The sequence below is a fragment of the Mustela putorius genome, unplaced genomic scaffold (genome assembly GCF_011764305.1).
Source record: "Mustela putorius furo isolate JIRA1106 unplaced genomic scaffold, ASM1176430v1.1 tig00003836_pilon_pilon_pilon, whole genome shotgun sequence".
Lineage (NCBI taxonomy): Eukaryota > Metazoa > Chordata > Mammalia > Carnivora > Mustelidae > Mustela > Mustela putorius.
Window position 1 is genome coordinate 34,362,381 of NW_025421989.1, and position 14,147 is coordinate 34,376,527.

At 54.3% G+C, this 14,147-nt stretch overlaps 1 long non-coding RNA gene across 3 annotated transcripts; it reads right to left on the reverse strand.

The window, feature by feature from the left end:
* Positions 1–749: 749 nt before the first annotated feature.
* Positions 750–13,185, reverse strand: LOC106006059. Of its 3 annotated transcripts, XR_006609490.1 has the most exons (5): positions 12,806–13,185; positions 11,972–12,133; positions 9,802–9,891; positions 6,569–6,701; positions 750–1,102 (listed from the first exon to the last, which is right to left on the reverse strand). It is a non-coding gene; the product is annotated as an uncharacterized LOC106006059 (long non-coding RNA). The 3 variants fall into 3 exon arrangements; XR_006609491.1 differs by lacking the exon at positions 11,972–12,133; XR_006609492.1 differs by lacking the exons at positions 9,802–9,891; positions 11,972–12,133 and having other exon boundaries at positions 6,569–6,850.
* Between the last annotated feature and the right edge of the window lie 962 nt (positions 13,186–14,147).

Sequence of the window (14,147 nt, forward strand, 5' to 3'; positions counted from 1 at the left end):
TTTGGCTGTGCTCGCGTCTCCACGGCGAGCCCACGCCTGGACATCACGTGTGTACCACGAAGGTCGAGATGAAACGCAGATGCCACCCGCCTGCCACCACCTCAGCCCCTTAGAGCTCATCTTCGGGAAAAGCCCCATGACCGGCTGCCGGTCTCAGTAGAGGTCAGAAGTCGGTATAAAGGCCTCTTTGGCTTTTTCAGGCTCATTGCCGGGGCTGCCTATTTGTGAGAAAGCCAAGATGAAAAGTACATTTGATTCCCGTTTTGTTTGTTTGTTTGGGTTTTGTTTTTGTTTTTTTTTTAAAGAAACCTCACGTGTGTTTCATTCTTCACACTTGGATGCTCTTTAGTATTCTTTGCAAGATTCTTTCTCCGGGGTGGTTTCAGCCGAGCTGTGTGGCTCTCACATGAGCTGCGGGGCCAGACCCACATTTGCATACATAATCAGAACTGCCTGTCTGCCCCGGTCTCCCCAGCAGGCAGCTGGCTCGGGAGAAAGCTTGGGCTGCCCGCGTAGATGTGGGCGGCACCTTCCCAGCGAGGAGGGTACCCGACTACTCAGAACACAGGCACAGTTCCTGAATACCGCTGGGGTCCCCATGCGGCCGGAGAGGGCCGGCGGCTCCTGACCCCTTGTTCGCTCATTCCTGGGGCATTTATGGGGCGCCTACCATGCGCAGAGCCCCGTGTGGCTGTTCAGGCCCCTGTCTCAGGTTAGGTTCCCCCAGAAGCCGACCTTAAGGCAAAGTCTAAGGGATGCAGATGGTTTATTCAGGAGAACACCTAGGAGGCACCACTGAGGGAGTGAGAAAAGGGAGACGGGAGGGGAAGCACGGCCTAGGACAGGTGCTTTAACAAGCATGTTACTGCTGTGGGCAATGGGGCGCTGTCTCCCTGGGGACTTTCTGAGGCATCGTGTGGAACGTGCTGAGAATCCTTACTCCAGAGGCCAGGAAGCCTAGGGCCTCAATCCAAGCTGTCAGCAACCTTTGAAGCTGCCCAGCCATGCTGCAGGGAACTCGGGGGGTCAGGGCGATGCAGGACGGACATCACCAGGGTCTGCTACCGATGGAGGCATGAATTCCACATGGCACCTGTCCACCCTGTGGGAAAAAGACAGAAAGGCCAACAATTTGCCTGCGGGCTGCCTGGACAAGCCATGACTCAGAGATCTACATGTGCCCCACGTGGGAACGTGGAATCCGCCAAGGTGGAAGCTGAGGGACATCTTCCAGGGGCATGTGATTATGTGGCTGGAGACTTGAAGGCGGCATGTCACTCAGGTCCAGAAAAAGGAGAAGTGCCCTGCAGGGAGCACGGACAGCAAGCTCTGAGCACGCAGGGCATGTGGCGCCTAGCGCAGGCTCTGCCCAGGGCCCCAAGCCTTGGCTGTTTTGCATGGAGCAGTAGGCATGGCCAGAGTGGAGGCGGTGCCACATTGTAAAGGAACTTGACTGTGGAGGGGGAGGGGAGGGATTTGCACTGCAGACCCATCGGTGTTTTCGTAGTGACGGAGTCAGAGCCTTAGAAAGCTCACTCTGAGCAAAGCTTGGAGGGTGGGTTGGATGGTGACAGGTGACATTGGAGCCCAAGAATCGTGGTGAGGAGGCGCTGGACAGGAGCGGGAGCACTTAGAGAGGGGGAGGCAGGCAGGGCCAGGCTCACCCTGGCAGGAAGGGCGAGGGAGCCCAGGGAACCCATTCTCCCACCTCTCGGCCTGCCCACCTTCTTCTCTCCTGCTGGTGAGGCCCACTGGTTAAATCCAACCAGAAGTTGGGTGGCAAGGCTTCCCTGGGGACGCAGCCCCCAGAGGCCAGCCTGTCAGGGCTCAGGGCAGAGTGGAGGAGCCCAAAGGGCGGGTCTGGAGGGGCAAACAGAATAGCTTGGCCCACGAGGTCACTGCGATGGACCCGGCCGGGGACACCGGCAGGTGAGGTCGGTGCTGAGACTGTGAAGTGTGAGGGAGTGTGAGGGAGCCGGGACACTTTGCAGCAGGAGGTTGAATCGTTGCAGGACACCGGGCTACAGTTCCGGCCACAAAAGGACCAATTCTTGGCTGCTGATCCCTTTCTGGGGACCACACACTACTGAGAGGAGCAAGGCTTTGACTGATCTGGACCCTTCTCTTCAGGGTCAAATGTCCTATTGATGGAGAGTGAGGATGAAGCCTGGGAGAATCTTCCAGACAACCCACCAGATTCCTGGGACAGCCACAGGGCAGCAGGGGACAGGGACAGGCTCTGGAGCCTAGAAGTCCAAGATCAAGGCATAGGAGAACTGTGCTTCTCCTGAAGACACAAGGGAATGATCTGTTCCAGGCTTCTCTACTGACCTCTGATGGTTCCTTGGCTGTGGCAGCATAATTCTCAGTCTCATGTGGTATTCTCCCCACATGTGTCCTTCACGATGTCCAAATTCTCTTTTTTTAGTGGATCGAGACCGGCATCCATGACCTCACCTTAACTCACGCATCTGGGAAGACCCTATTTCCAAATAAGTTCCCGTAACCAGGTTACTACTGGTTAGGACATAACTTTGGGGTGGGGTGCAGGGGACACAGCTCAGTTGGCAATACCCCTCAACATTCACATGGAGTTGGCATGACCCAAAGGCTCAAGCAGTATAAGGTCCAAGGAATCTTGGGGATACTGAGAGCATTAGCTTAGCAGTCCTCGCTAAGGCCGTGGACTGGAGGGCTGAGATGGGGCCACAGGGAGAGGAATCCTTCCTGGAGTGCTCCCAGACAATTTCTTTAAGGAGACACGCACAAAATATAGGCAAAGCAATCCACAATTGGATTTCAAATATCCGGAAACTACAGAAGTCACACAGTAGTGTTTATTGGGTGCTTGACATGCCAATGTCTAGGCTTGGATTCCCACCCAGGCAGACCCTGAAACAAGGATTTCAGAGCAATTGTTTTGGGAAGTGACCCAGGAGGCCCCAGTGAGGGGCGGAGGAATGAGAGAGGGAAAAGGAAAGTCGGGAGAGGGCGAGCGAATCAGGGTGTTCCCGCAGGGGACACGAGGTGCTTGGGGCCTCTGGAGGCCTCAGACAGACCGTGTGGACCATGCCTGGGTGTGGAAAGTTGGGGTTTTATGCATTTCCATCTCTCCCTGGTGGAGGGGGTCCTCCATGGCCAAAGAACACCCTCTGGCAGGTAGATGCGGGAAGCCATAGGCGGAGGGGGAGCTGGAGGTAGTCAGCCTCAGGGTGAGCCCCAGGCACGCAGGTGAAACACGACCCCCCCCAGCGCAGCAAGCACCCCCCCAGCGCAGCAAGCACCCCCCCACCCCCCCACCCCCCCCCACCCCCGCCTGGCTTCTGCTGGCCCCAGGTGTGGCCCTTGAACCTCAGCACAGAAATGCAAAGTAGGTATCACCACCCTCACTTTGCAGATGAAGAAACTAAGGCCCAGGGGATTTACAAGCATTCTCACATTCACAGGTTGCTGAGTGGTTTCTCCAGGATGGGAACCCATTCCTATAGGATTTTTCAGCCAGCCCTCTCAACCACAATCTTCACTACTGCTCCACTCTTCTGGGTTTTGTGTTATGTTTCTCTAAAAGGATGGGACTTGTTTTTCTGAGCTGGGCTGGGAACTAATGCTGACACAAAGCAGAGACTCACTACACCCCCTCCCCCTCCCCCCCTCCCCGACTCCCGCCAGCAAACAACCCACACCCAACATGGCCAGTCTTTCCACCATGAGCTTGATTCTTTTGCGGTTTCTGCAGACCATACCCAGAGCTTTGTTTCTGAGACGTGCTGGAGGGAGGGAAGAGGCCCTGTCCAGACCCCTGCCAAGGCTTGTCAGGACCCTTGGCGGGCTATGAGGACCCAGGCCTGCGGCCGCCCCACCACAATCCCCAGTGACACCTGAGTGCTCCCCCACTTCGGTGGGCTCTCCCTTTTCCAAGTTCGTGGGCTGCCTGCTCCTTCCCAGCTGTTCGCCGGGCCGGGGCGGTGGGGAGACCCCACCGCCACCGCCACCACCGAGGGGCCTGCTGAAGTTTCTCACCACCTACCGCTGCGATGACATTCTCCCCTGGTTGGCGGGGAGTGACAGTGATAGATTAAAGGCGCCAATTAAATTAGATCCTATTTTAAAGAGCTTGAGCTGGATTTACTTTTAATTATAGTTCTGTGCTCGCTGATGAGGTATTGTCGAGGACTTAACAATTGGTTGATTGTGCGTCCGAGTGTTCAGAGCACAGTTTCTGGGGAAAGACCAGGGAGGGCTTTCCTCTTAAGCAGCTCCTTGGGATAACACAGAGGAGGGAAGAAGAGGGCAGGGAGGGAGGGTGGGGGGCCCGGTCTCTCTTGTCCTCGTTTTCTGCTTTCTACGTCCCCCGTTACCTGGAGATCGAACGAGCCCAGCACAGGGTAGAGAAGCGGGCCAGAGGCCGTGGAGTCACGTGGGTTTGGGGTGCCCCTCCCCGCTTCCTGCCTCTGCCCCTCTTGACTGCATGTGTCACCCAGGATGAGGCAAGTAACCTGCCCTGTCTGTTTCCTTTCGGTGACTCATTGATTCATTAATTCACCTCAACAAGAATTTATTGAGCTTTTAGAATGTGCTGGCACTTCTTCTAAGTGTTGGTAAAGGGGCAGTGAACAAAATAGGCAAGATTCTCCATCCAGGGGAGCACACAGTCTGGTGGTGGGAGTGAAGGGAGCAGCTGCAAATGTGCACAGGACACAATGTCAGGGAGCGATGCATGCGGAGAGGAAAATCCAGCAGGGTTGAGGTGTCACAAGAAGACCCCATTTTAGACAGCGGCCAGAGAAGGTCCCTCCGAGGGTGATGTTTGAGCAAGCAAGGGGTTGGGCCATGTGGGTATCTGGAGGCACAACAGTGCAGACCAAGCAGTGCAGACCAAGGGAAGAGTGAAGGCAAAGACCCTCTCCCTGGTCAGGTGTCATCCCTGTCGCCCTGTAGACCCTCCGCCATGCCATCAGCTAAGTCCTGTCCATGTGGCCACTTCTCTGTGCCCTGAGAGAGGTGGGCTCTGAAGTCTTTGTGATCACCCTACTGGGGCGCCAGCCGTTGGAGATGCTGATCTGTAGACATGTCTGGCTCAGGGAAGGAGTGCAGTCCTTGCGCACTGATTAAATGACACATCCCAACAGTCCCCTTGGAGGACACCACTTGGGGGGCGCAACTGTTTGTCATAATGAGAAAGAAAAGAAAGTTCAGAGTAGAAGTCCAGAAGCCAGGTTTACACCTGTGCAGTCCTACCTGAAAAGGGCCTTGAGCCATTAGGCCAGTCGCCTAGGTTTTTCCTTCCTGCTTTGCCGGCCGCGTACAAATCAAGTGAGTTCAGGCAAATCTCTTGCCCCCCAGAGCTTCATTTTTATTGTCCGTAAAATATAAAATGAGTCTATTTTGTGGTATACAGGGTACCTTGTAGCTATAGATGGGGGCAGGACTTTGAGAATCAGAATCACGAAGGGGAAGGGGAGAAGGGTCTAGAAGAGGTCAAAGAAGACCCCACCCCACCCCAGCCAGGTATCGAGAGTGTTCTGAAATCTTTGTCATGTGCTTAGAAGTGGCAGCCCCATCAGTGGCTGGGTATCAGAGAAGTTCTTCCCTGGCTCAGTTTGGGTCCCCGGATGCAGAACTGAGACAGGGATTCAAGGGTGAGCACCTTATTTGGGAGATGAGCCCCAGAAACACCAGGACGGAGAGTGGGGTAGAGACACAGGGTGTCAGCAAGCCAGGGCCATTGTGGAGACGCTGAGATCACGTGCCTCAGAGTCCTCCCGCCTGAGGGCGGGGAGCCGGGACATTTTTACGGCGAGTCCTGTTGGTCAGAGGTGGACAGTTGCTCTGGGACATCAGGAGGGGTATGACATCTCTAGGGCTTCTGGCCCTCGACAGCCGCAGTGGGCAAGGAACACTTCTGGGCTTGAGGGATCCCCAAGGTAAAAGAATGACGGACCCGGCCGTGGAAAATTGAGTGGGGTTCACTAAAGTGAATATGGGTAAGATGTTAGCTGGACTCTGACAGCCCCCTAAAAGAGGCGGCCCCTCATTGCTGGCTGGAGGCCCTGAGCTCGGGCCAGCCCTCAGCAGCAGGGGACAGGTCTGCACCCTGGCCCCAAGTTCACCCTTGTGTGTGCGAGCTTCTAGCCTTTGGGAAGTCGAAGGGACAGAATCCAGAAAGAGAAGACCAGCGGAGAGAGACGGAGCTTCACACCCCCAGGAAGATTGGTATGCCATCCAAACACCACGCGCTCAGCCCCTCGGAGAGTGGGCGACCAGCCAGCGAGTGGAAGCCTCTCGGGGTCATGCCCCCTGCAGGGGCTGCTGTTCCCTGACTGGCAAGAGAGTTACCATGGCAACCAACAAGAACCCACCCAAGGATCCTCCGGTGAGGAAGGCACTGAGTGAAGACCCAAGAGTCCGGGGAGCGCGCGCGTCTCTACAGCCGGTGGCCAGAGCCAGAGAGAGTTGGTTTTCCTTACTCTTGGCGTTTTAGCTGTGACCCATATTGCACCCATACACAACCCTCCCTAAGCTGGTTGGGGCCCAGGAAAACACCTGTCACAATGTTGTGCCGACTTACCGTGTAAGCAGGAACACGTGGGTGTCTCTGTTTTCCCCGGCACAAAGTGATTCAGATGGTACCAGTTCCTTGGCCTCCACCGTGGGAGGCGGCAAGAGCTGATACAAGGGCGTCTGGGAGGCATTTGGAGCATCTTGAAAGAGAGAGGTTGTCAAGAATTCCTGCTATGAAATGGCAGAGTTCTCCTTCTCTTTTTTAATTTGAACCCTCATGCGCTTTCACATTGCATTTAAGATATTCCAAACCAGCAGCTGTTTTGAGACCACAAGCCATCCAGAGCCGCTGACCGCAAAGTTAAGGCAAAAAAAAAAAAAAAAAAAAAAAAAAAAAAAAAAAAAAAAGAAATCTGAATTAAAAAGAGATGCTCCTGACTTGTGGCCAGATTTCAGTTTGGCTCTTAAAAGCTTCCTCTCTGCGCCAGCTTCCTGCGCTGACCCCCAGGCTCACTCGGCTGTGAATTCCTTGCCATTACATATTGAAAACAGGAAATGAAGGGGCCTTTGGGTGGGAGGGATGGGAGAGCTTGAAACAACTTCAGAGAACAAGCTGATGAAGTCATAGATCTTATCTCCCTGCCTTTTCCATGTCAGGTTTCTTTAAAGATAAGGTTAGTGAATCAGAATGTTCTGCCTTTTTTTTTTTTTTCCAAGATGGAAGCAGGGGAGGATTTCTTTAATCCCCCATTCCCTCCCCGTGTTTCTAAAGATAACCAGATGAGAGAAATACCTAGGTCATGAGCACGTGCCTGTAAAATGCTATTATAGGACAGTTTCCCCATCTTGGTCCCTGAGGGCTGGGGCGGAGGGTGCGGGGAGGGAGGAGGCTTGGGAGGGAGGGGGCAGCTAGCCATCCGGCCTGGGCCTGGTGTAGTTGTTGAGGATGAGGATTTCCTTGTCCCTATTGGTTCATTAAGGTAGGAGTTCAAGCCATAGGGGACGCTGTGGGCCTATGTCCCGTCTGTGCCGCAGAACCAAAGGAAGGTGACTTCGAGGGTCTGAAAGGGAGGGGAGAATGTCGTGTGTTTGGGTCCTGTCTGTGGGGACAGCCAGCAGGAATGCCAGCCCCGTGGGGATATTCCTAAGCGAGGGGTTCCCCAGGCTGGAACTGTGCTGACAGGGACAGCAGTGTTAAGGTGACAGTGGCTTGAAGTAGCCCAGGGGAACCTATGTGAGGTGGGGGGAAGGCAGGAAGGCAGCCCAGCTGACCACTCAGGGCTGAGAGGTGAGGCCGGCGTGATGAGCCGTGAGGGCAGATGTTGAGGGGGGCAGGGAAGGTGGGCGAGGCAGGGCTGGGGCAGCTCAGGGGGACTGGAGACCTTAGGGTGTAGTGACTAAGGACATAGGCTTTGGGACCAGTAGACTTCGGTTCCAGCCTCAGGCATGTGACCCCAGCCTCGGGTTTTGGTGGTGGGTTGTAGTTGTTTTTTTTTTTTTCCCCGCCCCTCCTTTTCTGATAAAATTGGTCAATACTTATATCGTTACGGAGATTAAACATGTTAACTTTTTTAAACAGTGCTTGAGGCTGTGAACTGTGCAGGACGCTAGGAGGATGTATTTATGTAGTTCCAGCAAAATTGTGTCGAGGGAGGGGGGAGCCTGCCAGGTTAAAGGGAAAACACGCTAAGCTTATTTATGAAACAGCTTCTATGGCCTCTTGGTGAACCTAGAGAACAATTTACATCTGGCAAAGCAAACCTGCGATGAGCAAGAGATTCTGGGTTTTGTGAGTGGTTTGGGGCAGCCCGCTGGGAAAGGAGGCCCCTTGACTCTCTTAAGCGGTAGACACCTGGCCTTGGCCCTGCCCCACCCTGCCAAGGTTGATGGATGTGAGTCAGGCCCTACAGGGGCCAGGCTTTCCCCTTGAGACAGTTAGGGAGGAAGAACTTGCAGGAAATGAAGTAAAAGGAAGGGATCTGTGGGGTAGGAGGGACTGGGGAGGGATGGCAAGGATAATACAGCAGGGGTTAGGGCAGGGGCGGTTGTGCAGTCCACAACTTGCACAGCTATACATGGGAGCCCAGGAGTGGGGATGTGAGAAGAAACAGAACAAATTAGAAAAGGAAAAGGTGACGGGCAGGGCAGCAGAGTGGGACTCAGGGGAAGGCTGTTCCAGGCTTGATTTCACAGGCAGCCCAAGAGAACGGAAGGACTGTTGCTTTTGCAGTTCTTTCTCCCACTAAAAGGCTTAATGTAAATGAAAGAGCATAGGCTACAGGCCATGTGCTTGTCCCCCAAACAGAAAAAGAGCAGATGAATTAGAATCCCTGAGAGAGGGACTCAGCAGATGAGTTTATAGTCCTCCTCCCCCTCCTGCCCCCTACTGCCCCCTACTCCTCCCCTGGGAGCACCAACATGGAAGGAAGTTTCCTCCATGTACTCTCCCATCTCTGCTCATGGGCCCCATGTTCCCATCTCCCCCCATTCCCCAGGCCCTGGGGAGCGCGCTTCTGATTAGAGCAGAGCTCCCTATGTTCACAGACGGCCTTTAGCCTTTAAAACCTCCTTCTAGGGCCGCCTGGGTGGCTCAGTCGGTTGAGCGTCCAACTCTTGGTTTCGGCTCGCGTCATGATCTCATGGGTCGTGGGATTGTGCCCCGTGTCAGGCTTCTCGCTCAGCGGGGAGTCTCCTTGAAGATTCTCTCCCTCTGCCCCCCCTACTCGGGTATGCACTCAAGCACCTTCTCTCTGTCTCTCTGTCTCTCTGTGTCTCAAATAAGTAAATAAATAAATCTTTAAAAAGAAAAATCAAAAAATTAAAGCTCCTTCCAGTTAAGCAGAGGCTTCCAGGTGAGGCCTGTTGAGGAACTTTCTAAAGGCATCTCGGAGCAGCCTGGTGTTCCCACTGCACCGCTGTGGGCCAGGCTCTTCTGGCTGGGGGCAGGAGGGATTGGGAGACTTAACACCCAGCTCACGGGTTCAGGATGCCGCCACCACCCATGTCCAAGGGGAGCCGAGACGGCTCTTCAGCAGCAGGGGCAATGCGCTTCAACCATGTCAGTGGGTCTCATCCTTGGCTGCCCATGAGCGTCCCCAGGGGACCTCCACAAATTCTGTGCCCAGTTTCCATCCTGAACCCATGGAACTGCAGTCTCTTAGCATGGGGACCAGGCACCTGTCTTTCTTAAAAGCTCTTCCAGGTAATTGTAACAACAAAGGTCAAGAAATTGCTACTGTAAGAACTTCCGTGACTCCAAGCAACAACTGACAGTCCTCCTCCCAGCCTCCGTTGACCCACCAGCAAAACAAGGGAATTGGATTTTGGAGTCTGCATGTCCTGTGAGTTCTGGGATTCTGCAACTCTGGGATAGAGAGGCAGCTGACACACCTGTAGACATAAACACATGAGTGCTTAGGCCCTACACACACACACACACACACACACACGCTCACACATTCACACCTTCTTCCTGCTCTGCCCTACAACTTTTATCTTGTCCCTCCCAATGTAAGAAATCCTTGATCTCAGCTACCCCCCCTTCTTCCCCAAAAAGGCTGTCAGAAAATTCTAGAAACATTCTAGATAGAAGATCAAAGGTCAGAAGTTCTGAGTCAATAACAAAAGGGGGAGTTTGCTGCAGACGTGGGCTCCCAGCTTGGAAGTGCCTTGGATGTCCCCTCCCACCCCTCTGACTGGTCCTGAAGAAACTAGTCTCTAGAAGGTGAAGTTCGTTGTCTAAGGTCAGCTCAGGTAGTTGGTGGCAGAGTGAGGGCAGGCTCAGGACCCAAGTATGGTCTGAGGACTTTATGCATCAAGATGACCCAGACACTGGCTGAGAATTCATGTTCCTGGGCTCCACCCCAAATTTTCATGTGTCAGACTCTGTGTGTGTGAGGAGGGGGGGAATCTGATTTTAAATCTGCTCCCCTATAAGCCCAGAATGTTCCCACACTACCACCTTGATAGCAAAGAAACTGGCCTGGTACACTGGCGGCCAACTAACCCAGGGCCCACATGTGTCCCCTCCCTTTAATCCTGATACCTGGGGAAAATATCAGACTGGCCAGGCCATGCTCAAGGCTTGTCACTCTCTCCTAGAGAAGTGGGGGTGTGGGGTGGGGCGGCTCAGTGTCCAGGGCTAGGAAGGCCGTAATGGGAGGAACCAGACCCAACTGTGCCCCAAACCTGGTGCCTGACTGCACAGCCTAAGGTCTCCTGGCCATTACCCCAGGCTGCCCTCACCAGGAGCCTACACACCAGATGGACACCTGCACTGAGGGGCAGGAGGGGGGGCACCCCAGTCAACACGTGCAGTTCGGCCTGGCAAGGACGGCAAGGCCAAGTTCAGGGGTCCAGATGTGGCACAGGTAAAACTAGCTTGTCGTCCAAGGCAGGTGGGCTGTCATTCCCTGTTTTGTGGCTCAGCAGATGTTAGATCTGCTGGGTTTTGACCCTGTCCGCAGTATAATCTGTCAGTGCAACTTTAAGCTCAAGGGCGCATACTGCAGAAGAGGATGGTGGTAATAATTGCGGGCGGCATGAACGGAGTGCCAATCGTGGGTCAGGCTCTGTGCCAGGGGCCTTATGGACGCTCCCACAATTGACCCGTCTGGGTGTGTCCCACAGAAACGGCCACATCCTAGTCCCTGGAATCTATGAGTGAGACCTCATCTGGCAGAAGGGACATTGGGGCTGTGATTGAGTTAAAGACCTTGTGATGGGGGTTATTAACCCGCACTGTCTGGGTGGGCCCAGCGCCATCCATCACAAGGGTAGAAGAGTCAGAGTCAGAGGAGGAGTGAGGACAGAGACAGAGATCAGAGGGGGCACAGGATGTCATGCTGCTGACTTTGAATATGGAGAAAGGGGCCACAAGCCAAGGAATGCCGGGGATCTCTAGAAGCTGGGAAAGCAAGGGATCAGATTCCCACCCACCCACACCCCTCCTCCAGGAGGAGAACAATATTGCCAAGACCATGATTTTAGGGGCGCCTGGGTGGCTCAGTAGGTTAAAGCCTCTGCCTTTGGCTCGGGTCATGATCCCAGGGTCCTGGGATCGAACCCGCATTGGGCTCTCTGCTCAGCAGGGAGCCTGCTTCCATCTCTCTCTCTCTCTCTCTGCCTGCCTCGCTGCCTACTTGGGATCTCTTCCTGTCAAATAAATAAATAAAATCTTAAAAAAAAAAAAAAGACCTTGATTTTAACCCAGGGAGACCCTATTTGGAATTCTGACCCCCAGCACTGGAAGGGAAGAAGTTTGTGTTGCTTTGAACCACTGTTTGTGATACATTGTTAGAGCAACAGTAAGAAACGCATCCAGTCAGGACTCCCACTTCACAGGTGAGAAAATGGAGTCTCCACGATTACTCTCTCTGCCTCCCTGGTTCCCGACTGTAACCTCCCACTTCTGCCCTTTGTCCAGTTGTCAACATTTCTACAGCCAACATGGTCTCCTTTGTTTTTGTACCTTCCACTCAGAGCCCGGTGCCTGACCACGGTGAGCCCCATGCTGACAGTGCTCGAACCCGTCAGTGAATAGCAGCAGGCGAGCCAACGGTCACCCCCATAGCCAGGCTGGTCAGGGTTTCGAGAATGGCTGGAGTGGGAGGCTAACTTTCTGTTGAAGAACCTGGACAGGAAGGGAAGGGGCAGTACAGGGAGATAAAGGGAGGTGGGGAGAAGGAGGGAGAGCAAGCGAAGGAGGAATTTAAAGGGGAGAAGGAAGGGGGGAGGGGGGGAAGAGCGGGGAGGGAGAGAGGTAGGGGAGGAGGGCATGAGGCAAGAGAAGGGAAAGAAAGAGGAGGAGGAGGGCAAATGAGAAGGGAGAAGAGGCTTGTTCTTAAGAGCCAGGAAGGGTCACTAGCTACACAGACAGCATCCAGTTCGTGCGTTTCCCTGGTGCTTTGCCTGAAGTCAAAGACTCCAGCTGAACCCTTGAAGTGTGCCGAATCTACCACCCAGGGAAACCTGTCTCCACCCAGAGCCAAGGAGACCTTGTCATCCAATAGAAAGGGGTCACAATCCAGATGAAGCCTTTCCAAAACCAGGAGGGCTTGAAACCTAGCCTGAAATTGGGGCGTGTCAGCTGACAATGCATCCCCCCCACCTCCCCCGTGCACTCGGACCTGCTCGGCCAGACCACAAAAGGGTAGAAGCGCAACCTCCCTTCTCCGCCTTTCCTTCGCCCTCATGCTGCTGGCCTTCTTTGTCCACACTGGATTCTCAAGCTTCTCCCAGAGACCGGGGGCGGGACGGGGGGGCAGCCTGTTCCCGTCTCCCAGAGGTGAACCTCTTTACTCACCTCCTGCCAGGAGCCTCCTTCCAGCCACGGATGGGTCAGGATGTGACTGGAGAATCCAGATGCAGAAGGGCAATTGCCCAGCGGATCAGTTGAAAACAAAGCTAGCTCTAGAACACAGTAGAAATTTCTTTCTCAAGGAACATCCATCCAGCAGGTGACAGGGGCCAGGGCTCTGCTTCACAGTCACTGGGGGACTTGAACCAATGGGGAGCCCAGTCACCCTGAGACGAGAGGTTCTAATTCCGTTGGTTAAGGGTGAGACATGGACACAGAGTTGGGTGTTTTGTTTTGTTTTGTTTGATGTTCCCCTAGTGACTTTAATGGGAAGATAGAGCTGAGACACTCCTGTCTTCCCATATCACCCAGGGCACCAGCGGCCAACCCCCAATAGAGGAAATGGAAGAAACAAATCAAAGGGCCACGTAGGAAGTACTTACCGGCCAGGCCCAGAAGGGAGACACCTAACTTCTCTCTCTCGCTCATTGGCCGGAAGTCATCACAGGGCCACATTTCACCCCCAGAGGGCAGCTGCGACATGGAATGCAGCCGCGTGCCCAGGAACAAAGCAAAATGGGTTAGGCACCATCTCACTGGTCTCTGCCCACACCACGCTGTTGCTGTCCTTGAAATCCGATCTCAGGCTTCAAGAAAACATCTCCGTTCTTTCTGTGTGCTTGCTTTGTGTGACAACAAGGATCCGGACCCTGAGGGAGTTAGAAGGTTTAGAAGTCCCTGCGGGAGTTAATGGCACAGCCCTCTCTTGAGATAGTCTGACTGGGACGTTGTGAGCTGTACAATGTCCATTCTCCCTTGAGCTGAGCCAAGGGTGTGGCTGTGGGACTACTGGGTATCTGAGGGAGGGCCTGGTGGTGAGTGAGAAGAGGAGAGTCCCCTAGAACACGATGTGAGAGGCAAGACTGGGCAAGGCAGAACAGAACCCCGGGAGGAGGGGGCGGTGGCAAAAGAAGCAGCTGTAGGAAGAGAGAAAAGGGAAGGGTCTACTCATGGGAGGGAGCCGGGCGTGTGTAAAGCCCTGCATTCCGCCTGATCTTTCATGCCGTGACGGCACCAAGGTGGACAAAAGAAAAGCCACTCCGAATGCCACCTGCAAGAGGTAGCCCTTGAGCGGCCCTGAAGGGTGTCGATGGGTGAAGGGGAGGGGAGGGCACAGAATGCTTCTCTGCCTTTGCTGGTTTGCCTGCGCTGGATGTGTAAACAGCGTTAACATTCTGCAGGGCTCAGATCAGTAAGGTGCCCGTGCTTGGGAACTGAGAGAAGGGTAGAAAGCTTCCATCTGAGGACGGAGCTGCCATCATGTGAGGACCAGAACATATACGTTGCC